Genomic DNA, 24458 nt, shown 5'->3' with positions numbered 1-24458 from the left:
GTCCTGACATCCCCTCTGGAATATTTCGTTGCATAATTCAGCTGGTCTCTCCCTCTCACACACACATCCCACCCACCCACCCACGCCTGTTTGTTCCAAATAATAACAAAGAAGGATTATTCTCCCTAAACAAAGTCTTGCTAATTAGAGCGACTTTTTTTATTTGTCACTTGTAAAACCCTTGAAGTGCTGTTAACAGCTCGTTTAACAAAGACAGAAAAACCCCAATGAGCAAATAAATAAATTATTTGGAATTATATGCGAAATGAAATCATCCTTTTAAGGATGTTTTAAAGTTTTTAAGGCTGTGGTTTGTGTGTTTGCCTCTGGATGTTGGCTGGTTTGCTGCTGGAGAGGACGGTATCCTGCAGTGCTGTGTTGGTTTATGCACTTTGCCATTTGTGTGGCTTGGTTTCAGTTCAGCTCCTCTCTTTTGGGTCTCTTTTTGTCACCCAGAGCTGCAGGAACACACCACTGACCTCAGGAAGAGCTGCTGATCGGCCTCCAGGAGCAGGAGGGGGTCCAGGGGATGGGAGATCAGGATCCTGCCTTGCCCCCGTGTATTTATCATCCGTGCCACATTTTTTATTTCCCCTGCCACCCCACAGGTGCCACTGGGACCCGCTCTGGCACCAGCAGCGCTGAATGCCCGGTGCAGCAGGGCTCAGGGACGGGGAATGTCCTCACAGGGATGGGGGGTCACAGCTGGGGAGGGGAGGTGAGCACCTGGCTGGGCACCGCTTTGCCCTGCAGGAGCCATTCCCAGGGCGCTGGGATGCTGCACTTCACCCCAAAATATCCAGAGATTCGGCAGCTTTTCCCCCGCTGTCCCCACAGCAGGTCCCGGTGGGAGCACATCCTCAGCACGAGCTTTCCCCACCTTCCTCCGTGGATAAAACGCACATCCCGGCTTAGCTCGATGTCTTGGCTCCCCCTGTAGCCGGTGGAGAGAGAGGCACCCCCAGTCCCCCCAGCATTGGGGTGCCCGCTGCCACCAGCGCTGCCACCAGCTCGGCCTGACCCCAAACCCCTCATTTGGGGGCTCCCTCCACCTGCCCCAGCCCCGTGGGGCCCCTCCTTGGGATGGGGAGCTGCAAGTGAGGGGAGCACAGCCACTGCGGGGGTACCCGTGCTTCCCAAACAGGGCCAGCGCTCCCCCAGCCCAAATCCGGCCAGGAATCGCCCACGGCAGGGTGAGGGGCGGTGCTGCCGCCGCAGGTGCCGGTGCCACGCTCGGGGAGCCTTGGCACCATGGCAGGGACACGGAGCTGGCTGGAAATGGGGACAGCCTCTCCATCACACCACCCCGCGCTGGCAAATTGCCGTGACTTAACAAATTCCCGCTGCCGAGCTGAGCTGTGGAAATCGCTCCAGTGCACGTTCCCAGCCCCCTGCACATGTGCAGGCAGCGCTTTTTGCTTAAGCCACATTTTCCTGCTCCGCTTGCAAGGCTCCTGAAGGCTCACCTGGCTGCAGGGGATGGCGGTCAACGGGTCCCCAGAAAATGCCACCTCCCTCGGGACTCGGGCTCTGGCAGCCAGGCATGGTCCTGCACCCCTGGGGACCCTCCAGCCTCAGGGTGGCTTCAGCTGAATCCCATCCCATTATCCCATCCCATTATCCCATCCCATCCCCATCCCATTCCATTATCCCATCCCATCCCATTATCCCATCATCCCACCCAGCCTTTGCAGTAGGTCAGAGGAGTTTGGAGCAGAATCCCCCCCCCCCCCCCCATCCTGAATTTTATTTCCTTTAGGATTGTCCAGTGGGTGAGATCTGCCCACACGGGATGGGATGTTCCTTTCTTTCCCCAGAAGAAAAGGGGACAATGCAAGTGAGAATGGACTTAACCCAGGGCTGGGGCAAATTTTGTTTCCTGAGACAAGAACCTGAGTGATCCACAGGGAAAATCCCCCTTCCTCAGCAGAGGCTCCGTGTGCCCATACACCCAGGGTCGGGACAGGAGCACCAGGCTGACAAATGACCTGGGACAGACAGCGTCACAGATACTGGAGAAAAGCCATTTGTACACATTCCTGAGCCCGGGGACATGGCAGGATCGCACTCTGCCCAGCCAGGAGTGATTCCCACTGAGCTTGGGATGGAAGGAGAAGGGGATTTGTGGCAGGAGTCCAACAAAACCCAGAGTTAATGGGATAACTTTCCAGAAATTAAGAAAAATGGACCAGCTTCTCCTCCAAGCGTGGGGGCAGCAGTGCTCAACCCCCTTGTCACACTGATTTTGGGGACACGAGTGGCAGGGCCAGGCTGGCACCTACAGGCAGGAGCAGGCAGGTTTTGCAGAGGAGGGGAGAGCTGATGGCTCCGAGGTCTGGGCCACGCTGTGACAACGTGGGTGTGCACTCAGCCCTGCTGCAAAAATCAAGGCTGGCTGGTTAATTAAAGACTTGGGCCCCGAGATCTGCTTATTCAGGTCGGTGGTAGCAGCGCCATAAAGTTGTCACGCCCCATTTCCCGGCAGGGACTGAGGCAGCTCCTGGAGGAGCCGCTGGCTCCGTGTGGAAGGAGCTGCTCTGATCCCCCCGGGGTCATTCCTCATGTGCTGCAGCATCACCGTCAGGTTTTGTCCTGGGCAAGCTCAGCAACAGCTTTCACCCGTCTGGGTGGACCTCAAAGCCTGAATTTGGGCATCCATCCTTCCCTCCATCTGTTTGTGAGGTTGTCCCCTGGAGAAAGCAGACAGAAAATCCTGGACTTGTCCACGATCTGCTCTCTGCACATCCACAATCCACGCACAAACACAAACCCCAGTGGGATGTGCCCACCACTGACACCCAGAGCTGGGGGGCTCTGGCTCCTCCCCCATCCCAAACCACGGGGTTTTCACCCAAATCTTGTTCCCTCCGCTGGGCATTTCCATCAGCATCCAGCCCCTCATTCCTCGGCTCCAGAGCCGCCCCCAGCCCCGCTCTGCACCACATGGCCCCGGGAGGGGCGATTTGGGGTGGGGGAGAGCCGGGGAGGGGAGGCGGGGGGTTTGCCATGTATGCTTTTTATTGCAGTAATTCTTTTATCTTGTTCTCGCACCCTGAACAGTATAAGCGTTCATCAAAGTAATTGACGTGGATGAAATTAGCGCTTCCTGCTATGTCGGACAGATAAACTTTGCTGAATATTGATTTTGCACAAAGAAAATGACATGTGCTTGGTCCTCACCCTTTATCTGGACGGAGCAGGGAGATGCTGGGGGAGGCAGGGGGGAAGGAGGCGAGCCTCCGCTGGAGAAGCATCCATAAGAATTACTTTTATCTCTTCTTCCACGAGAAGACAACAGAAGATAAGGCTGGGAGACAGTGTGGGGGAGGCGAGAGGGGGGGTGAGGGAGAGGAGCCCAGCAGAGACCTCCTCCGTGGGCTGGAAGGGGCTGGGGGCTCTTTGTGCCTGGCTGCCCCGGCAGGAGCAGGGTGTGGGGAGAGATTATCGGGTTTTTCAGGGATGCGAGACACCGGGAAAGAGCAGAGAGAAGGGTGGGGTTGTTTCCCACTCTGGCTGGGGGTGTCCCGGAGGGCGGGGGTGTCACATCACAGGGATGTGACAGCCCCTCCGTGCCCCTTGGATCTGCAGAGCTTGGGAATGGTGCCAGCACCTCCCGTGGGGCTGTGGGAAGGGAAAAGAATCCCACGTGTGGGCAAGGAGAAGCTTTGACTTTTTTCCTTTTCCCTGGTTTGAGCTGCTGAGAAGCAAAGCTCCTCTGCTTGATTGCATCCTGCTGCTTCCCTCTGGCCTCAAGAGGGGGGCAGAGCCAGGGTCACCCACCCAAACACCCCAAAAGGTCCCTCTGCTCCCCGGGGGACCTTCCCTGGCCCTGCAGAGCCACATCCAGCCCCGAGGTTTGGAGCCAACGCCAGGCTCTGGGGAAAGGTGCTGGGGAGAGCAAAGCTTTGCCAAAGAAAGGGGCAAAGGTGGCCTTGGAGAAGCACGTGGAATATCTCACAGGGTGAACAAACCAGCCTCTGATTGTTTCAAAGGCTTTGGGGAAATCCATCCGTCCATCCATCCATCCATCCATCCATCCATCCATCCATCCATCCATCCATCCATCCACCTTCTCCTGACCCTGGAGAGGGGAGCCAGCCTGGGTCACCTGCCAGCTCCTGGGGCCACCACCTGCTGATGCCACCACAGGGCTGCTTGTGCAAAGTTTGGCCCTGCTGACAGCACAACCTGGTTCAGGAAGCACTCAGGGAAATGTTAAAAGTGTCACTGTGGTGACATGGGGTGATTTTATATCTCATTTATGAGTGTTTGATACAGAAATATTGAAACAGGGGGATGTAGCAAGTAATTATCCTGAATTTCTCACCTCGTGCTGAGTAGGGCTGGGCATGGAGCAGAAGGCAAGGGGGGAGATGGATTTTGGGGGGAATTCACCCCTTCCCTGAGCACATCCCCATGTGGAGCCACGAGTAGAGCTGAAGATTTTGGCTGAGTTTTGAGGGAGCTTCTCTGGGTGATGGTGGCAGGTTCTTTGATTTACTGAGAGATGATGTGAAGCTCCAGCAAACTCCTCTCCCTCAGCAGCTTTGCAGAGGACAGGTTCTTCCTGTACAAGGTCCCCTTGGCCTTTAATTATTTTCTACAGGCTAAGCCACAGGTGCTGGAATCTTGTCCATACATTTCCAAGGAGCTGGGCTCAGCATGTCCTTTACACGGAGCTGAAAAATCCATGTTTAATGGCTAAAAATCCAGAGTGGCCTGGGGATTTCCCTGGTGGAGCTGAACGCCCCAAAACCCCAAGACCTTCCTTCAGTCTGTGTTGGTGAAATGCTCTGCTGGGCCAACACCACCCCCCAGCTCTGCTGTGTCCCCCAAATCCTGCTGGGGGCCAGTCTTGCCAGTGCAGAGCCAACCAAAGCCTGCAATATCCAGCCCACAGAAATGACTCCTCAAAGCACTGAGGGGATGAGCCAGCCCCACCCAGCTCTCATTTGAACTTCCCACCATCCCAAAGCAGCTCAGGTCACCAGCAGGGCATCCAGCTGCCTTGGTTTCCCTGGGAATATCCACACCTGATCCCGTATCACAAACCCCTTTTATCTGGGAAATAAGGAGCCATTCTGTGGCTGTTTCCCCAGGGTGATGTTCCCTTGGGAAGGCTCCATTTAAACCCTTTGCACCCTCATGAACCAGCAGGGAATTCACACCCCTGGTGGATTTGTTCTGCTTCCCACTTCCCATGGGGGTTTCCTCTATCCCTGGCTAAAGGGAATCCAGGTTTCATCTCAGCTGGATCATTACAATTTCTGACTTTTCTTTCTTGGGTTTTTTTTGGGTTTTTTTTTTTTTCTTTCCTTAGATATATTAGGCCTTGGGAAAAAGAATAAAAAATGCAGCCTTTGGTTGCTGCCTGTATTTTCTAGACACAGTGCCCTGACATTGAGAGCAAACAGTTATTAAATAAATGCATTGTTAGGCATGCTTTTAGTCCTGACACCTCTGGTAAATCTGCATTTATTATTTAGTGAATTAAGTGGTTTTAAATCAAGTTATAATCGGTGGGTGCCCTTGTGCTCGGTATCTTATATCCTCCTGTGCATGCTTTGTTTGCAATTTCTGTACTATTTCTTTAGGTGCATTATATATTTTCTTTGAAATAGCATCACACACTGCTCATGTGGGTCCCCAGCTTCCCAGGAATGCTCCTGCTATGAACAGTTTGATGTCTGTCTCTGTCCTCACCACATCCCCTCCTGTCCAGGTCTGTCTCATGAAAAATGACCTTTGTAAAATCCTCTTTATTGATGAATTTCATGGACAGTTCCCCAGTTTGTGGGCTCACAGCTTGGAAGGGTTTTCCTGCAGGAACCAGGGGATGTTCAGGGGTGCTCATGGACCCCAGGGCTTGTGATGGAAAGGGAAGGTGCCAAGCTGAACCTGATCTCAGCAGCCCTTTGGGTCTCCCACTCTCACTCACCATCTCTCCATGGTGTGGTCACTCCCATCTCTCCAAGGTGTGGTCACTCCCATCTCTCCAAGGTGTGGTCACTCCCATCTCTCCATGGTGTTGGTCACTCCCATCTCTCCAGGTGTTGGTCACTCCCATCTCTCCAAGGTGTGGTCACTCCCATCTCTCCAAGGTGTTGGTCACACCCACCTCTCCAAGGTGTGGTCACTTCCATCTCTCCAAGGTGTTGGTCACTCCCATCTCTCCATGGTGTTGGTCACTCCCATCTCTCCAAGGTGTTGGTCACTCCCATCTCTCCAAGGTGTGGTCACTCCCATCTCTCCATGGTGTTGGTCACACCCACCTCTCCAAGGTGTGGTCACTTCCATCTCTCCAAGGTGTTGGTCACTCCCATCTCTCCATGGTGTTGGTCACTCCCATCTCTCCATGGTGTGGTCACTCCCATCTCTCCATGGTGTTGGTCACTCCCATCTCTTCATGGTGTTGGTCACTCCCATCTCTCCATGGTGTGGTCACTCCCATCTCTCCATGCTGTTGGTCACTCCCATCTCTCCATGCTGTTGGTCACTCCCATTTCTCCAGGTGTTGGTCACTCCCATCTCTCCATGGTGTTGGTCACTCCCATCTCTCCATGGTGTTGGTCACTCCCATCTCTCCATGGTGTGGTCACTCCCATCTCTCCATGGTGTGGTCACTCCCATCTCTCCATGGTGTTGGTCACTCCCATCTCTTCATGGTGTTGGTCACTCCCATCTCTCCATGGTGTGGTCACTCCCATTTCTCCAGGTGTTGGTCACTCCCATCTCTCCATGGTGTGGTCACTCCCATCTCTCCATGCTGTTGGTCACTCCCATCTCTCCAAGGTGTTGGTCACTCCCATCTCTCCATGCTGTTGGTCACTCCCATTTCTCCAGGTGTTGGTCACTCCCATCTCTCCAAGGTGTGGTCACTCCCATCTCTCCATGGTGTTGGTCACTCCCATCTCTTCATGGTGTTGGTCACTCCCATCTCTCCAAGGTGTTGGTCACTGGAATGACCTGGAATGGTCAGGACAGAGCCTGGACATACCACCCAGCACAGCTCCACCCTCTCTGCCAAGGATCAGGTGTAAGAATCATCCCCCCCAACTTTTTGGGTGAGTTTTTAGTGAGCTACCAAATCCTGACCGAGCTGAGCCCTGCTTTATAGCCCCACCCATGATGCTGCTTGGACTCACAAACGTGCAGACCCAAACCCCATCATTTTCCAGGGTGATTTCCCACCTGCCCCCCTCCCCTCCTGGGCCTTGCCATCCCCCTAGCTGCTGTCCCCTCTGTCACATGTCACAACACCCAGCTCAGCCCCACCTTGCTCGTGGTCCTGGTGCCCACACACTGCCCCTCCTCATCCTACCCTGGGGTTGCTGCATCCCATCCTCCCCCCACGACCTCCCTCCCTCCCCGTCCCCCTCTGTGCCTGTTTTCCCATTTATCTCCTTTGCCTGGTGAATATACATAAATATGAGCAACTGTGTCTGCCAGTGACCTTACCTGCCCTGACTAAATTCATGTAGTGTCTGTGAAGATAATTCGAAAGCCATAAGAAGATAATAAAAAAGGAAAGATAAAAAAAAAAAAAAAAAAAAAAAAAAAAAAAAAAAAAAAGGAAAAAAAAAAAAGGGCAAGCATTGTGGTTTGTATTCTCTTATCTAACCTTCTGCAGGCCCTGGGTGGGAGTGCAGTCCCTCGCTATTTAAAGGGATGCTGCTGTTGGGAACTGCACGAGGCAGCTGCTCACAGGGAGAGGGATGGCACAGCCACTGGTGCCACCACAGACAGGGCTGGTCAGCTCCTTGTCCTCTCTGCAGTGCTCATGGTGTCCTTCTGGGTGGGGAGGGGAAATCCTACTGCCAGCAAAGCCCCCCTCAGAAATATCAGCCTGGCATGATCCTTCCCCCTACCCAAATCTACAGGGACATCCCAGCAGGGGTGCAGCAAATAGGTGTAGGACCCCAGCATGAGCAGCTGTGCAAAGACTGAGCTTGGAAAGAGAAAAACACCTCTCTGGGTGTGATTTTCATGTTTTTTTTCATCTAAAAATCCCGCTGCAGCTGAAGGCAGAGAGGGCATTGATTGCAGGGACGGCGGGAATTATCGCGGCGGTGTCATCTGGGAGCAGAAGGGCTTGTCAGATAGACGGGAGCCAAAATGATCCAGGGGAACAAAACACAGCAACAGACTCCAGGAGATAAAGCAGCAGGCTGGGGAGAGGAACCCTGAGATTTCCCCTGCTCCAGGGAGCGCTGAGATCTCTGAAATCGCTTCCCCATGGAATAAAGCTCTGCTGTCCCAGCCCTGCACAGCCACGTGCTGGGCTCTGCCCCTCCTGCCCTGTCCTTGAAGGCACGAGGCTCACATCAAAACCAACCCAGGAAACCCCCAAATCCCTCAGAGCTTTGCCCAAAACCACTTGGGGGTTTTATCCCCCTTAGCTTTGTGGCTTTGCACTGCTGGGATCCAGGCATGATAAGCTAAACATCACAGAGCTGGGAATAAAAAGCTTTGGAAGAAACAATTAAAAAAAACCTCAATGTGCCAATAAAATTTGTGGTTAATGGGGTCACCACTGCTCTGGGTCTTGGTCTAATGGGGTCACCACTGCTCTGGGTCTTGGTGTAGCAGGTCTCAGCCCTCAGGAGCAGAGGGATGCTTGCAGGCAGCCAGGTGCTCACCCTTTATGGCTCAGGCTGTGATATTGAAGCATCCAGAGCTTTTTGGGTGAAGACTCTCCCTGGGTGAAGCTTCTCCCTCGATGTGAGCAAACCCCAAATCCGGGAGGAAGGGGAAAGCTCAATGCAGGGCAGCAGGTAGGAGCTGATGGAGAAGGGACAGGGACAGGGACAGGGACAGGGACAGGGACAGGGACAGGGACAGGGACAGGGACAGGGACAGGCTGAGCTGAGGGACACCCACCCGAGGGACAGCCCCTCCCCGGCGCCCAGCCCGGACACGGCGGGGCTTTTCTGCCGCCTTTGTTCCGCAGCTCGGGAGTGGTGTCGCCACAAAGGGCGAGGTGAAAGGGGTTAATTCGGGGGACAGAGGTAGGATGTGAAGATGCAGAGCAGGACAATGGGCCGCCTTCCTCTTTTGTCAGCGCGGCCATTGTGCCGCGTGTGAAAAATGAAATCTGTTTCATTTTCCTCCCAGATGCGATCGGGCGCCTCTATTTAGAAGCCATCAAAAAAAGCAATCCGAGTGCTCCCGGGGGTGGGGGGACACCCGGGGGGGGCGCAGGCCTGCCAGACACGGGTGTACCCCACCCCACAACGCCTCCATTTATTTATTTATTTGGCGTTTAACATTAATTTGGATTTAACCCCCTCCCTGCCTCGGGCGCTGGAGCAATACTGAAGTCAGGTTTGGGGAAGCACCAGGGGTTGGCAGGAGCAGGGCAGGGGGGCTGGGATGAGCCCAGCTCTCCGTGGCCATCACTCTGGATGTCCCACCTTGTCCCCTTCAGTCCCCCTCTCGCTTTGCAGCTCTGGAGCAGCTGATAATCAATAATTCCCCTTCATCCTTGCAGAAGCAGATGAAAGTGGAAGGAAACCCAGTCCCACCGCTCTCTCCCCCCTCCTATCTCTATCCAAACCAATCCCTGGGTTTGCTACCAACGTGAGAAATTTTCACCTCCAGAGAAGGTGTGAAACTTGGCAGTTTTGTTCCCTCCAAAGGGAATTACAGCCCTCACAGAATGCAAACAAACAAACAAATGCAAATTAACCAGGAAAAGCATGGGGTTTTTTTCAGTACACGTTTTAACATTTGCCTCAAATTAACAAATCCAGCTGGAAACTCTCAAGTTTTATTTTTTCCCATCCAAATCCACAGCTGGTTGTCCTTTGAGATGCTAGCGTGGGTGACAGTGCAGCAGGGGGGAATTTGGCTGGTGGGCAGAGCAATCCCTGAACCCCAATCTGCTCCAAGAACCACCCCCCCAAAAAAAACCATAAGGGAAGGTGGGCACAGCATGGGCAAAGGGAGTGGGGAGTTGGAGTCACCATTCTCCTGCTGCTGGGAGCTGCCTCCTGCTCAGAGCAGCCCTCTGAGAGCAAACCAGCTCATTCCAGCCATGCCAGGGGGCACTGCCAGCTCTCTCCTGTGTCCCTCAGGCCCCCCATCCCCTTTGGGGTGGCCACCATCATGCTGGTCATGTCCCCTGCACAGCCACCCCAGCCAGCTCCATCCCTGGGGCAGTTTGGGATCTTCCCCAGCCACTAGGTGTTGAGGGACAGTGGCTTGGCAGCTCTGTGAGGGGCAGGTTTGGTGGCCAGGACATGTCCAAACTCCCTTCAGTCTGTAGTTACCACATCAGTGTGTGATGGGAAGGGAGGGAAGTTCTATGGGGGTGACAAACATGCCCAGGGATGTCCAGGGATCCTGGGGGAGGCTGTCCAGAGATCCTGGAGCAGAGGACAGGATTCATCTGCTGCTGGGGCCACTGGGCCTCTCAGCAGCTTCATTCCTAGCCAGGGGATACATATCCTGCTCTCATCCCACCCCCAAACACCCACCCACCCACGGACACACTGCAGCCACCACAGGCAGAGTTTGGGGCTGGAGGGGGACAAGGGGACGTGACTCAGAGCCAACTTTTCCCAACCTCCTTCTCCCAGCGACAGCAGGTGGGACCGGAGGGAGGGAGCACAGGTCAGGACCATCCTCCTCCTCCTCTCCTCCTCCCGGCTCTTTGTGCCAGAGCCGGGCAGATGGGTGTCCCTGCCAGCTCGGTGGCCACAGCCCCCTGCATCCCGGCTTCATCTGGCAGCCAGTAACCCCGTGCTGCCCTCCACCCCGCATTGTGTCCCCGCGTGTCGCAGCCTGCTGGCAGCCCCGGCGGCTCCGTCCCCTCGGCATCCCGGGAGCGGCGGCGGGTGGGACCCCTCGGCCGGGGAGAGGCAGGATGGCAACTTGGCAGAGCGAGCGTGGGTGTCAGATCGCATAAATCAAGCTCCAGAGCCTTCCTATTTAACACACTCTTCCCCTTCGAGTTGTCAGTGAAACCGTTAATTAATTAGCTAATCCCGCAATGAAGTGGATTCTAAATGGATCTCCCCTCCCTTCCCCCCATTTAGGTAATTACTGCTGAGGGAGCTTTTGTCAGAGTAATTTTCCAGCAGGGACAGCCCCGGCTGGCGGAGGGAGATGAATTTAAAGAGGGGGGGGAAATAATAATAATGCAGAAGTGGGGATAAAGGAGGGCTCCTCCTGCCGGGCAGTGCAGCAGGGCCAGGACACCTCTGCCTCTGTCCCTGCCAAGGAGGTGACCAGCACAGGACATGTGCAGCACCCACGGGTGGGAGACAGTGGGAAAAGGCCATCCCAATGCCACAGCACCAGCCCAGCTTCTCTTTGCTCACACACGGGCTCCATCCTCTCCCTGCCTCCCCCAGGACATGTCAGTGCTCCATCCACGGCCATGGAGTGGGACTCTGAACCACCTGATCTGCTGGGAGATGTCCCTGCCCCTGGCAGGAAGGGTGGAACAAGATGATCTCTAAGGTCCCTTCCAGCCCCAACCCTTCCATGACCTCTTGATCCCTGCAGTGATGGTGGCAAAGTGCCAGAGGTGTCCCACATGAGGTCACACCTGGCTGTCCCCCCTCACCCAGCCACACCTTGAGCATGTCCCCCTCTGAAGAGCTCCCCACAACAACCTGGGCAGTAGGAACGAAGGAAAAACCCCCAAACCTCCAAGGGGGTTTCTTTTCCAAGCCCAGCAAGTGGGGATGGGGTTTTCATGGCCAAGCAGAGGAATCAGCCACGAGGCCTTAGCCCAGCACCTGTTGGGGCCTTTATTACAGAGTCAAGGCACCAAGACAGCACTGGCACATCAGGAGCAGCACTTCTCCCTCATATCTTGCTCTTTCCATGCCCCTGCACAGCTCTGAGTCCTTTTTTGTTCCTTGCTATGTCAAGCAAAGTTTCTGAGTGAAGATTTTTCAAAGGCACGCCGGGTTTCAGATCCTCAGCTCCACGTCCCCGAGCTGTGCTGTGTCCAGCAGAGATAGGGCAGGAGCAGTGACAGCTGCCTGCTGCAGCCCAGCAGCCTTTGAACTGCCAGGCTCTGCTCTGAGCCCTGCTCCAAATCAAAGGAAACTGCTGCAAAATCACAGCTCGCCTCTCATCCGGGCACAGAGAAACCTCTGGGTGCTGGCAAATCCCAGTGCAGCCACAGAGCTGCAAATCCGCCCTCCCCCAGCCCATTCCCGACCTCCAGGCACCAGAAACAGGAGTTTTGGGGTGTTCTGCCTCATCCTAAAAATCCCCCTGGAGTATTCTACGTGCTGAGCTGAGGGAAAAGGGTCAGAGCCCCTTCTGATGGGTACCAGAGTTTCCCAGGAGAGTTTGCTCCTCACTACAGGAAAATCTCTTCACTGAAGGGAGGTTGCTTTAATTTAACAGGTGCCTGCAGCCTGTCTGCAGGGCAAACATTCCCATCTTTTCAAGAGGTTCCCTGAGCAGCCAGCCTGCACCTGGCAGAGAGAGTCACGATTTCCATCCTTTCCCACACTCTAATTTCCCCTGGGACACAGAGCAGCCACGTCTCCTTTTGGAAGCTCATTGTATCCTACCAGGCTCCCAGAAAAACCTAATTTCTACCCAAAATGACCTGAAACAAATATAGGTGATGAAGGCAGAACTCCTCTTTCTGCCCCTGGGTGTGTAACCAATGGGGTGGTGCAGCTAAAACTGTTTTAATACTCTATTTTCCTAAGGTTCTCCCCAAATACAGCTGGGGGGAAACAGGGATGCAGCTCTGCAGCTTGTCATGGCTTAGTTCTGCTGGTGGTGCAGGATTTCCCATTCCCATCCTTTTATATAGTTTCTTTGCTTCCAGCTGCCTGCAAAGTCTGACAGAGGCAGCTCTTGGTTGTTTCTTCTCCCAAATAACAGATTAAACATCAGCATTTCACTCTAGAAACCAAAAATAAAATTAAAAATAATGTCCCAGGGCAGTCTGGAGAAGTGCTGGAGGTAGCCTGGGCACAGGACTTGCTCTGGGATGTTCTGGTCCAGTAGTGGTGAGGACCCCAGAGATGCTTGGGAGGGGATCATGGGGCTCTGCTAAGAACATGAAAGATCTTTTACAAGTTGTCATGGAAAATTTGGGTGTTTCTAGAGCTAAGACCAGGGCATCTGAGAGGCTGAGCAGGACACAGTGGGGTGCTGGCTCAGATTCAGGCTGTAAAACCAAAAACTCAAACAAGGCAAGGGCTTAACACTGTCCTGGGCAGCAGCAAGGGTGAGACAGTGTGAGGGGAACTGCTGATTCCTGATGGGAAACCAAGCTCAAAACCTCACCCAAAACCCTGCAGCTGGGCCAGAAGTGCCTCTGTGCTGATGCCTTGGGGTTTAGCTTTTATATTTTTCCATGTTGGGTGCTGGTGAGTTCTCCTCACAGAGGAGTTGGACAGAGCAATTCCTTCCTAGGTAGAGAATCAAGGACACCCAGTGCCCAAAAATCATAAATAATGGTGAAGGGAAGGGGGCAAGCCAGGGAGCTGAAACTTCATAGCCTGGGCTGTGGTTGGACAATTGACCCCAACGTGTGGATGAACCAAAACTTACAAAAGTGTAAAACTCGTGACCAGGATCCATCTTGGGTTTGATTTGGGTGCAGCCCTGGCTGGGCTCTTGCACTGCCCAAGGTGGAGCCTTTCAATAAATAACTATTTTATTCCTTCTGCTCTGTCTAGAGCTGCTCCAGGTCAGCCTTTCCAGGCATCAATTCTGGCACTCCGAGAAGGATCCTCAAGGCATCAGTGGCTCCCACCAGGACAGCAGTGGGAGAGTGAGAGCCAGCCCAGCCCAGTTGCTCTCCACCCTTCAGCCCCAGCGCCAGAGGCTGTGCTGGCTTTAATCTGCATCTCCCCTCTCGCTCCTGCCACAGCCCAGGGCGCTCAGCTGGAAAATTAAGACCCGGGGTTGAACCCGGAGGGGCATCAGGAGCCAGCAGAGGGGCAGAGCAGCGAGAGCTGAGAGCGGCACCGCTGCCGTGCCCACCGCGTGTCCCTCCCTCGGTGGCAGGGCACTGTCCCCCGGTGACCGCCTGCGGTCCCCCGCTATCACTGTCGCTGTCCCTCGCTGTCCCTGTCTGTCCCTGTCGCTGTTTCTTGCTGTCCCTCCCTGTCCCTCGCTGTCCCTGTCGCTGTCCCCCGCTGTCCCCGCTCCCCGGTAAATCAGCGCTGGCAGCCCCGGCGCTGCGGTGGCTCCTGTCCCTGTCCCTGTCCGTGTCCCTGTCCCCGGGCAGCTGTCGCGGGCAGGGGTCCAAGGTCAGCTAAGTGTTTAATGGGCCTCCTGCGAGGACCTGCGCTGAAAGGCGGGCTCGGAGGAGGCGAGGAGGGAGCATATGTCACCGCCTGGCTGCGGGCTGGCTTCAGTGACATGGGATGCTCCAAAGGCGTGTCCCTTCCAGCAGGGATTGCTGTGGCCCTTAGCACCCTGTGCCTGTGACTCCATCCATGGGTGACACATCCCTGTGTGCCCAGGGCACCAGGTGCTGCCAGCACAGAGGAAATGCTGCTCTGCAAACAGCCTGACACACAGCCAGCAAACCCAAACCTGCTCCTGGCTCTGCTGGGGTCTCCCTGTGCTAATTTAGACCCGGGGCAGAGCAGGAGAAAGTCTGTGCACATTTACAGCACTGTGATCAGGAGAGACAGCAGAAACACAGCCCCTTCACATCCATTGTCCAAGCACAGCAGGAGCCAGGCAGCCCTGACACCTCACCACGGTGCTGTGGCACTGGGAAAACACTTTCCAGGCCACAAACAGCAATTAATGACCAGATGGTTTAATGGCTGGACTTGGAGATCTTTTCCAACTTAAAGATTCTCTGGTTTCAGCAGAATAGCCTTACTGCCATTCCAAAATTAAAAGAATAACACTCTTCATTTTCATCTGACTCAATGCTTTGGAGTTGCTGAAGAATTTTGGCCTCTGAGTGTTCCCTGTCAAATATATTGGATTTCATCCCCATCACATCTTCATTACCACAACTATTACACTCTGTAGTGCCTCCACACAGCTACTGGTGTATATTTCTATATAAAACAATGTCTAGATGAATTCGGTGATTTCTGGTTGGTTTCCTGTGTCTGGCAGTTTGATAATTTCGACAGCCACTCTTTTACCAGGCACCTTCCAGTCAGGTAAGAAAACCTTTTCCCACTGCTGCAGCCAAAGGCTCAGGGCTGTCCTTACCAGGGCCATTGGTCACAAAGAACCATCCAAATCAAAAAAAAGGCTTCAGAGCTGAAATCCCAGCCACTCCTTTGCAAAGCCTCTTGCCTTTCTCCAAAGGGAGAAAGGATCTATCTCTGCCTCTGTCCCACAGCAGCTTTCCCTCTCCAGCCCTTCATATCCTGGCTCTTGACCAAACCCCCAGGGAACCTGGGCTGTGCTCACCCTGATCAGCTGCCTGGGCATGGGTGACATCCCAGAAAACTCTGTCCAGGTTTGCGTTTTCCCACGTTTCTGAGGAAGAGCTTGGCTGCAGGGGAGGCTGCTCCATCAGCTGCCCACTCAGCCTGACTTCACACAGCTCCCCAATTTGGGGGGTGGGCAGGAAGGGCAGGGGATGTGGGGAAGAGAAGAGGGCTGGTGCTGAGCTGCACATCAGGGTGAAGCAGCAGGGAGAGGAGGCTCTGGGGACACGGGATGTGAGGTTTGCTTTTGCAGACTGAATCAAACGTTGGGAAGCTGGTGAATTAGCTTTGTTTGCTGAGCAAACGCTGCCAGGGAGGGATAGGCAGAGCAGGAGTGTTTGAGCACACAGTCCTTTATTTGCTAGCAAACATCTCCAGCTCCTCCTCTCCCTCCCCTGCTCCTCTGCACGCCCTCCCCAGCTTGTGCTCCAGAGAGGCTGGGTGATGCCTTCCAAGAGGAGGAGGGGGCACATCCCCTGGGAGAAGCATTTTCTTCCACCAAGGCACCTGCAGCAGAGCAGCCAAGAGGAGAGGGGGTGGCTGGTGGTCAGAAAGTGCTGTCCAAAATAAAATAAAATAAATTATTAAATACACTGGTGTTCAGCATGACTTCTTTGGGCTGTGTTTTTCCCCTCACAAGAGGGTTGAGCTCTGCATGGAGACACTCAGGGTGCTGCAGGACACCAGGTGAAGCTGGTGTGAAGAATTTGGGTGAAGCTGGGGCTGCCAAAGGCTTGGGGCTCAGCTGCAGAGCAGAATTGCCCCTTGACAGTCAGGATTGAATGGGGTTTTTTGGCCTCCACTGGTTCTTTGGGTTCTGATGATGATCTCAAATCCCTCTCCCAGCTGCAGTGGGAGAAATAACTGAGCCTGGAGCTGCTGTGGGAATTATGGCATTGTCCCTTGGCTAGAAGCAGCTGTGCCAACCTGGAGTGTCAGGTCCTCTGTTGTGCTGGGCCCACATCCAGGTACAAGATGAGAAATGTCATCTCTCTGTCACTGGGACTGGCAGGTGAGGGTGGAGCTGCAAAAGAAGAATCTGGAGGAAGAGAAGGCACCAGAGGGGTGAATTCTGCTCACAGCCAGGGGTTGATCAGCATTCAGCTCACAGGGAGCTGCCAAAATTGCTTTCTCTTGAGGTGTTCATCATCTGGAGTGCTGCACACTGTGATCTTCCCCCATCCCACCTGGGCATGGCCAGCCCCTCACTGTGTGCACACAGCTGAGCCTGCCCCAATGGGCTGAGCAGCAGCACTGGCAGCTCCAGAGTGACCCTCTGCACATCCCTGCCAGGCATTGGTCCTGCTGCCTCAGACTTCTGATGGGTTTCCCTCAAGGAAGAGGAGAAAAGATGGAACCTGTGCTGTCCATCACTTTCTGGCTCCTAAGCAAGCCCAGACACACCTCTGGAAATTCTGGCTGGAAAATTGGGCTGCCCATCCACGCTGAAACCCTCCCAGCTACCTGCTGATATCCCCCACCCCTCTGATCCTGGATGTTCCTGAACCTCCTCCCACACTCCTCAAGCCTCCCCACCCCTGCTCCAACAAACACGTGGCACAAATCATCCTCCAGCTCCTGCAAAAATGCTGCACCTGGCTGCCACCTCCATTCATAAAACATCCCCCCCCCACCCACCAGCAACTGCTGGACCAGCTTTTATGGAGCAATCTTAATGTTCATTCACCCTTTGAAGGCCAGGTGCTTGGACAGCAGCTGTGCTCCACACGCTGCTGCCTGAATTACTCCTGGCTGGCAACGTGCAAATCATTCATTATTAAACTGCTCATGTGCTGGGCCTGAGGCTTAATCCAATGCCACCACCGTGGATACAGGAGGAAACAGCCATCTGGAAAAGCAGGAGCACCCTTTGTGCCTGCCTCTGGCAGCACTGGCACTGCCCTTCCTGCTGGTGGTGGTGATGCCAGCTTGGTGCCTCCAAGGGAGAGCTGTGCCTGTGGCACCCCAGAGGAGGGAGATTGGAAATAAAAATACACCCAGTGTATTTTCTCAAGGTGTAGAGTGTTGGTGGTGACAAATCATCCCTGCAAAAGTGGAGCAGTGCTGGTGTGCATCACCCAGCTTTATCTGGGATTAGTGGGAGAATTGCTGGGGAGGGGAAGAGTCTCATTACCCTGTCCTGGCTAATGCCTTGCTTTTCTCTGGGGCACGTTGTTGTTGGGACTGGATCTAATTAGTCATTGCAGGAAATGTCTCAGCTCCCCTGTTCCCTCAGAGGGGAAGGGGGAGTTAATCCAGGCTGACGTGGGAACAAACCCTCCTGTGAAAGCAGGTCCTGATCCCATAATTTGCTCTGCAAAGGAGCACGTGCCCAGGCACACAAACCATCCCAGAACTGGACAGTGTACCTGAGCTCCCCCACCAAAAACCAGCAGGCAGTGCTCTGGCTGTCCCAGCAGCAGCAGCAGCCAGCCACACTGTGAGAAGGCAAAAAATCTCCCCTGTGCCTCATCTCTGCCCCTGGCAGGGGAAGGGCAACAGGAGCCTTCTGACCCCAGGCAAAGGGGAGCTCCAAGCACCATCCCACAACAGTCCCAGGCACAACCAGGGCATGAACCAGACCCAGGCTCCACCCAGGCAATGGGGAGAAGTGCTTGCAGTAGGTCCAAGGTCCTTGCAGGAGGAAGAACCAGAGACAGGCAGACCTACAGCACAGTCCAGGGAGGAAACAAAGGCACAGGGACATCCTGAAGTGGAGCCCCTGGGCCATGGGCACAGGTGGATGGCCCCACTGAGGCTGGTTAGAGCAGGGAAGGGTATGCAGTGCTCTCAGGACCTGACAAGGCTCCTCTCTGCATCCCCATCATATATCAAGTCAACAAGGAGATGACCCCCATAATGAGACCTTTTAATTTAGGTACCTTGTCCCCTTTCCTTTCCTTGCAGGACAGCACATGGAAGGGTTTGGTGCTTCAGTGCTCAGCTCAGCACTGCCATGCAGTCCCTGGTGAGATGAGCACATGGAGCTCTGCAGGTACCTCTGGTTTCTGGTGTGGTGACATCCCTGTCCACAGGACCCCAGCCTCACACGCCATGGGGATCACTCCAGGTGTCTCTACCCAAGTCTCTGTGTCTCTCTCTGTGTTTATTAATCGATGGGACTAATTAGCTAAAAACCCTGACTGCTCCCAATGCTGGAGCTGTGTGTCCAGGCTGAGCTGTTCAGCTGAGCTGTGACTACAGGCACTGGTGTGCTGTAACTCACACAGCAGCTGAGCATGGCCTGTTCAGCTCAAAATGCCGAGGTGGTGGTCAGTGCTCAGCCTGAGGAGCTCCTCCCTGAGAGGATTGCTTTGATTCAGTGCTGTGGACTCAGCATCACAGGCAAACCCAGGGCTCTGATTTACTCGAGGTCAAAAGGTGGGATGGGAGAAGAGGAAGGAATTTATCACCTCCTGCTGCAGAACCAGCACTGGGAAATCTCTCCCTGAGCTCCATCATCTGCAGTGCACAGCTGGACCAGGACCAGGGCACAGCAGACACGTGTTTTGGTGGCCTGTCTATAATCATGGAATGGTTTGGGTTGGAACAGGACCAAAAGCTCATCAAGTTCCAAGCTCCCACCATGGACATGGAAACCTGCTGCTCAGAGCCCCACCTAGCCTGGCCTTGCCAGTCTGCTCCTCTTCCTCTCCCTGTGCCTTCTCCAGGCTTTCCTGATGCTTCCACCAGTCCCAGCCAGTGACTGGAAGGTGAGAAGGGACATTACAGACCATGAATAAAACTTCCTAGGATCAAAACCCACATCAAAACCAGTCAGGGGGAGCCCCCAAGGCCTCCAGGGTGGCTCAGGTGTGTCCAGCTGCACGTGTGTGCACACACACACTCTGCTCCCCATCTCCTCTCCCTCCTCCTGCTCCTTCTCCCTCTTTCATCCTTCTGAAAGGAAACCTGGTGGTTTCTGGGCTTTGTTGGTGGTTAGGAGGACACTGGATAAAGAGTCTGAGAAAGTGAAAGAGGGTGCAGAGGGCTGCAGGAGGAGAAGGAGGGCAGAGCAGGAGAAGGAGGGATTCTCGGTATCTACAAGGGAATTAAGGCGCTTTTACCAGAGTGAAGAAATCAGCTAAAGAATGGCAGGCGAACAAAAGCAGCAAGGCTATGGACAAGTCGCTCTGAATAGATCCAGATCCCCTTAAGTTTGTAACACCCCCTACACACTTCTTTTTTCCCCTTCCCCCCCTTAAGCTCCTCACTCCTCCCAAGAACAAATGCAGAGCAAGGGGAAAGAAAAAAAAAGCCGAAAAAACTCCACCACCACAAGGGAGGGGAGGAATGGAAGAAAGCTAAAAAAAAAAAAAAATCAAATAAAATAAAAGGTAATCCTCAGCCACTTTGCCCCTCTGGGGGCTGCTCTGGGCCAGATTAAAGGTCCGGTGTGAAACCATTCTGCTATTCAGATGCGATAAGCAGGATTTACAAGCAAAGAGAAAGAGAGAAAAGAATGGGCGAGAGGAGAAAAGGAGAATTATTTGTGTCTCTTAATACTTGTTAAGCACTTCTCTTTTGCTAGACCAGACAAGACACAGCTATGCTCAAAGTCCTGCACAATCCTGCCGGCTTGTCCAACACCCCCCTCTCCCTCCCTCCCTGCCCTCCACTTTCTTTGCTCTCCCCCTACCCCCCTCCGAAGCAAGCAGGCAACACTTTGTTGCTACTGAGCTGAAATTGGTCTCCTCTCGGAGCGGCACACAAAGAGAATGGCAATTAACCTTCCTGTTCCCTGGTGACAGCGATCTAATCAGGGCTCGGAGGCAGCGCCTTTGTGCGGGGCGGGAGCGCGGGTAGGGCTGGGCGCGGGCTGGGTGCTCCAAACCCGGCTCGGGTTGGGATGCAAGAGAAGGATGCAAGAGAAGGATGCAGCGCTTGGTGACTCGGGACCCGCAGGCTCCTGAGGAATGGGGCACGGAACTGTTGGTGCGGGTCACAAACGTGCGCCAGAGGATGGAGAGATGCTCCCAGGAAAAATTCCGACAGAACTGGAGAAGGAAAGATCTCAGTGCTCCTCCAAGGGAACTGGGAACAAACTTCTTGTCAGGGCTTACAACAACAGGTTGAGGGGTCAGGTTTTAAACTAAAAGAAGGGAGATTCAGGAGATTTGAGGAGGAATTGTTTGATGCTGAAGGTGGTGAAGGTCACAAACATTCTCCAAAGGATAGAGAGATTCTCCCATGAAAATTCCAATAGAATTGTTCAGCCTGTAGAAGGAAAGGAGATCTCAGTGCTCCTCCAAGGGAACTGAGAACAAACTTCTTGTCAGTACTAACAGAACAGGATGAGGGATGGTGGTTTTAGACTAAAAGAAGGGAGACTGGGGAGAGATTCAAGGAAGAATTGTTTGATGCTGAGGGTGGTGAAGCACTGGAGTGGTGGTAGATGCTCCATCCCTGGAAACACTCAAGGTCACCTTTGATGGGGCTCTCAGCCTGGTGTTGGTCTAGGTGGCCTTCAGAGGACACTTCCAACCCAGAGCACTCCTGATTCTGTGAAGTTGTGGCGCAGTGCAGAGCTGGCTCACGTTCCCTGAGTGCTGGTGGCCCACTGGAGGCAGAGGCAGCAGCACAAAGTCACAAAGGCACTGCAGGAGGGCTCTGGGGGTGACCTGGTGGCACTCCCAGGTACAGCCAGGACCATCCTGTGGAGCTGAATGGTCCCAGCAGTCCTTAGGTCCAAACCCAGAGTGTTCATGGAAGATTAATCAACCCTTGCTGCCTCTTCGTGTTCCTGGGAGCTGGATGATGGGACAATGATCCCTGTGGGAGGAAGGAGGGAAAGGCCAGCCCAGTCTCCCACCACCAGCACTCCTCCCTGGGTGAGCAAGCCACTTGTGGTGCTTCACAGGCAAGAACTACACGCTGAGACCTGCCAACAAAATCCTTGGGTTTAAAACTTCTATAGAAGCTTTTCCTTTTTTTTTTTTCGTTTTTTTCCCACAACCACCCTTTACAAAAGAACCACTATTCACCAGTGACACTTTTCAGCAGTACTCCTCCACTCCATATTTTTCCATTTTTGTGAGGATTGGGGATGAGGAACAGCCAGTCCAAGATGTAAGTGCTGGGTTTGTGCTGCATTTGAGGGAGAAAACATGAACCTCCTGAAAGTCAGTCCAAAACGGAGAAATGTTTTCTTTTCTTTTTTCAAACCTCTGAAAAATCACTTTACTGACCAGTTCTCTAATTGTGCCAATGAGTGAGGCAGAGATCTCAGAATCAGCCTTTTGCTTTCTGATTAGCCTTACCTTAAATCCCAGCAAAGCAGGAAAATGATAGTGATTTGTCCTCTTGCAGACCAAAAAAAAAAAAAAACCCAAAAAACCTACCCAATAAACACTACCACTACCACCCCCAAAAAACAAACAAAAAAAAACCCAAAAAACCTTTTTTTTTCCTTTCCTTGTTAGTTCTAAGAAAAAAATATTCTAATTGTTGCTAAATGGGTAAAAATTTGCCTCCTCCTCATGTATTGGAATTAAATTTTCCTTTTGTGGCCAAGCACCTACATCTTGAGGACAACCTGATGGGACATGGATATTCCAGCTTGGAATTGCCCATCCCACCCAGGGAGGAAACCTTGTCCATAAAAAAAAACCCAAACAATTCCTGGTAATGTTTGTAGTGCAGAATTTAAAGTTTGGAGCCTTCAGCTGGCGAGGGCTCTTCTGTTTGTCCTCTCCAAGGCCTGGCACAGCTCAGTGACAACTGTAATCCAAAAAAGTGCCAGCAGCTGGAGCTTCCTAACCTGCTTAGAGGCCTCGCTGCTCCCTCGGAGGCTGCGGGAGCGGAGTGGATCGGGGGATGATTGCATCCACCTCCGAGAGATCGCCGCAAACATCTCAATTACACCTAAGGAGGAGCATAATTGAGCCGAAATTGATTCAAACAGAGGCAATTAAAGCAAAACTCGGCCGCCCGCTGGGACGCCGAGGCGCGGCTTATTTTGAGCTCATAACCACAACAACAAATCAGCATTACAGAGCAGGATGGCATCCCTGCCCTGCAGCCAGGTTCAACCATCAGGGGATGCCCAGCCCTCCCCCGCGGCTCTGGGGCGCGGAGGGGCCGTTCAGCACCACGGCCAGCGCCGGGAGCTCCGGCTCCGCCTTCCCGCTCCCTGTCCTCACCCTGTCCTCATCCTGTCCTCACCCTGTCCTCATCCTGTCCTTGCCCTGTCCTTTCCCTGTCCTCTCATTGTCCTCATCCTGTCCTCTCCCTGTCCTCATCCTGTCCTTTCTCTTCCTTCATCCTGTCCTTTCCCTTCCCTCTCCCTGTCCTCATCCTGTCCTTTGCCTTCCCTCTCCCTGTCCATTCCTTGCCCTCTCTCTGCTCACTCCCTGACTTCTCCGTACTCATTCCTTGCCCACTCTCTTCCCTCTTCTTCCCTTTCCCTGCCCATTTCCTTCCCTCTCCCTGCCTTCTCCCTCTCCCTGCTCGCTCCCTGCCTGTTCCTTGCCCTCTCCTTGCCCTTTCCCTGTCCTTTCCCTGCTCTCTACCTCTCCCTGCCCATTCCTTTCACTCTCCCTTCCTTCTCCCTCTCCTTTCCTTTCCCTCTCCCTGCCCGTTCCTTGCTCTCTCCCTGGCCATTCCTTGCCTGCTCCCTCTCCCTCTCCTTCTCCCTCTCCCTCCCTCTCTCCCTTCCCTCTCCCTACCCGCTGAGCCCAGGGCTGCCCACAGGGGATGCTGCTCCTCCCGCTGCACCCCGAGCCGGCAGCATTCCCAGCACGGGATTCCCCGCGGTGTTCCCTGCACACAGGGAGCGGCTGGGGCCACTTGGATGGTTCTACCTGGGGGAGACCCAGGAGAGACTCCTCGGGGGCTGCAGCTTCCTCAGGAGGGGCAGCACCGAGCGCTGTGACCCGGGACAGGGCACAGGGAAGGGCTGGAGCTGTGTCAGGAGGTTTAGGATGATTTCAGGAAAGGTTCTTCCCCCAGAGGTGCTGGGCACAGCCCCAGGGTTGCCAGAGCTCCAGGAACACTGGGACACCTCTCCCAGGGTTGCACAGGGTGGGATTGTTGGGGTGTCTGTGCAGGGACAGGGGTTGGACTCCATGATCCCTGTGGGGCCCTTCCCACTCAGGATAATCCATGGTTCTGTGATTCCTCCATCCCATCACAGAGCCATGGCAAGGGCTCGGTGAACGCTGCTTCCCGAGGATGTTTCTCCATCCTGGAGACTGGTTGGATCCCCAAATCACCAGCTGGGGCTGGGAGGGACCACTGGAGGTCAGCCAGCCACCCTCAGGGTTGTGTCCACAGCTCCTGCCGACCTCCAGAGAAGGAGGAGAACCTGGGGGAATTCTGAGGGAATTCCTCGACTTTCAAGTGGAACTTCAGCTCCTGCACCACCGAGTTTCTGCTCCATCCTTGTGCCACCCCCAGGATCCCCTCCCAGCCCTCCCTGCTCCAGAATGGGATCTGTGTGGAGAGCAAACAAGAAGCATCAATTAGAAGTAATTACCACCCCCTCCCCATAACTTAAGAGGCTAATATTAGCCTTCATTTTTAAGAAAGGTAATTTGACGACCATAAATTACAATTATAAAAACTTCATTAGAGTCGGTAGCAATCCATCCACCATTGTTCTAATTACACACTGTAGGAGTAATGAATGCTAATGGTTTAATGTACAATAATTACCACAATTGAAAAATAATAATAATACAGAACAACCTCAGTTATCCAAATGTCATGGGGGATGTGGAATGGGTTGGGGTAATCGTGGTTTCAGATAATTGAGGGGCTCTTCAGCGTGATTAATAGGTGATGTGACCTCTGGGTGGGGAATGAGGAGTTTTAAATGAATGCAGCGTGGTCAAGTGAAGGAAGGCACCGTGAGGGGAGGAAAAATCAGAAATCTTCTGTTTCAGCTTGGAATTTCACCGGACATTTTCGACTTGAAGTAAATTCATTGGGTTTGCAACTGAACTGTGCCACCTCCTGATGATTTCTGGGTGTGGCTGGCAGGGTTTAAAGCAGAAAAACGGGACCATGTTGGAAATGATGGGCAGAGCACAGCTCCAGCCCCCTGCAGAGCACAGACCACAC

This window comes from Erithacus rubecula (assembly GCF_903797595.1).
Source record: "Erithacus rubecula genome assembly, chromosome: 19".
Lineage (NCBI taxonomy): Eukaryota > Metazoa > Chordata > Aves > Passeriformes > Muscicapidae > Erithacus > Erithacus rubecula.
This window is presented reverse-complemented; position numbering follows the sequence as displayed.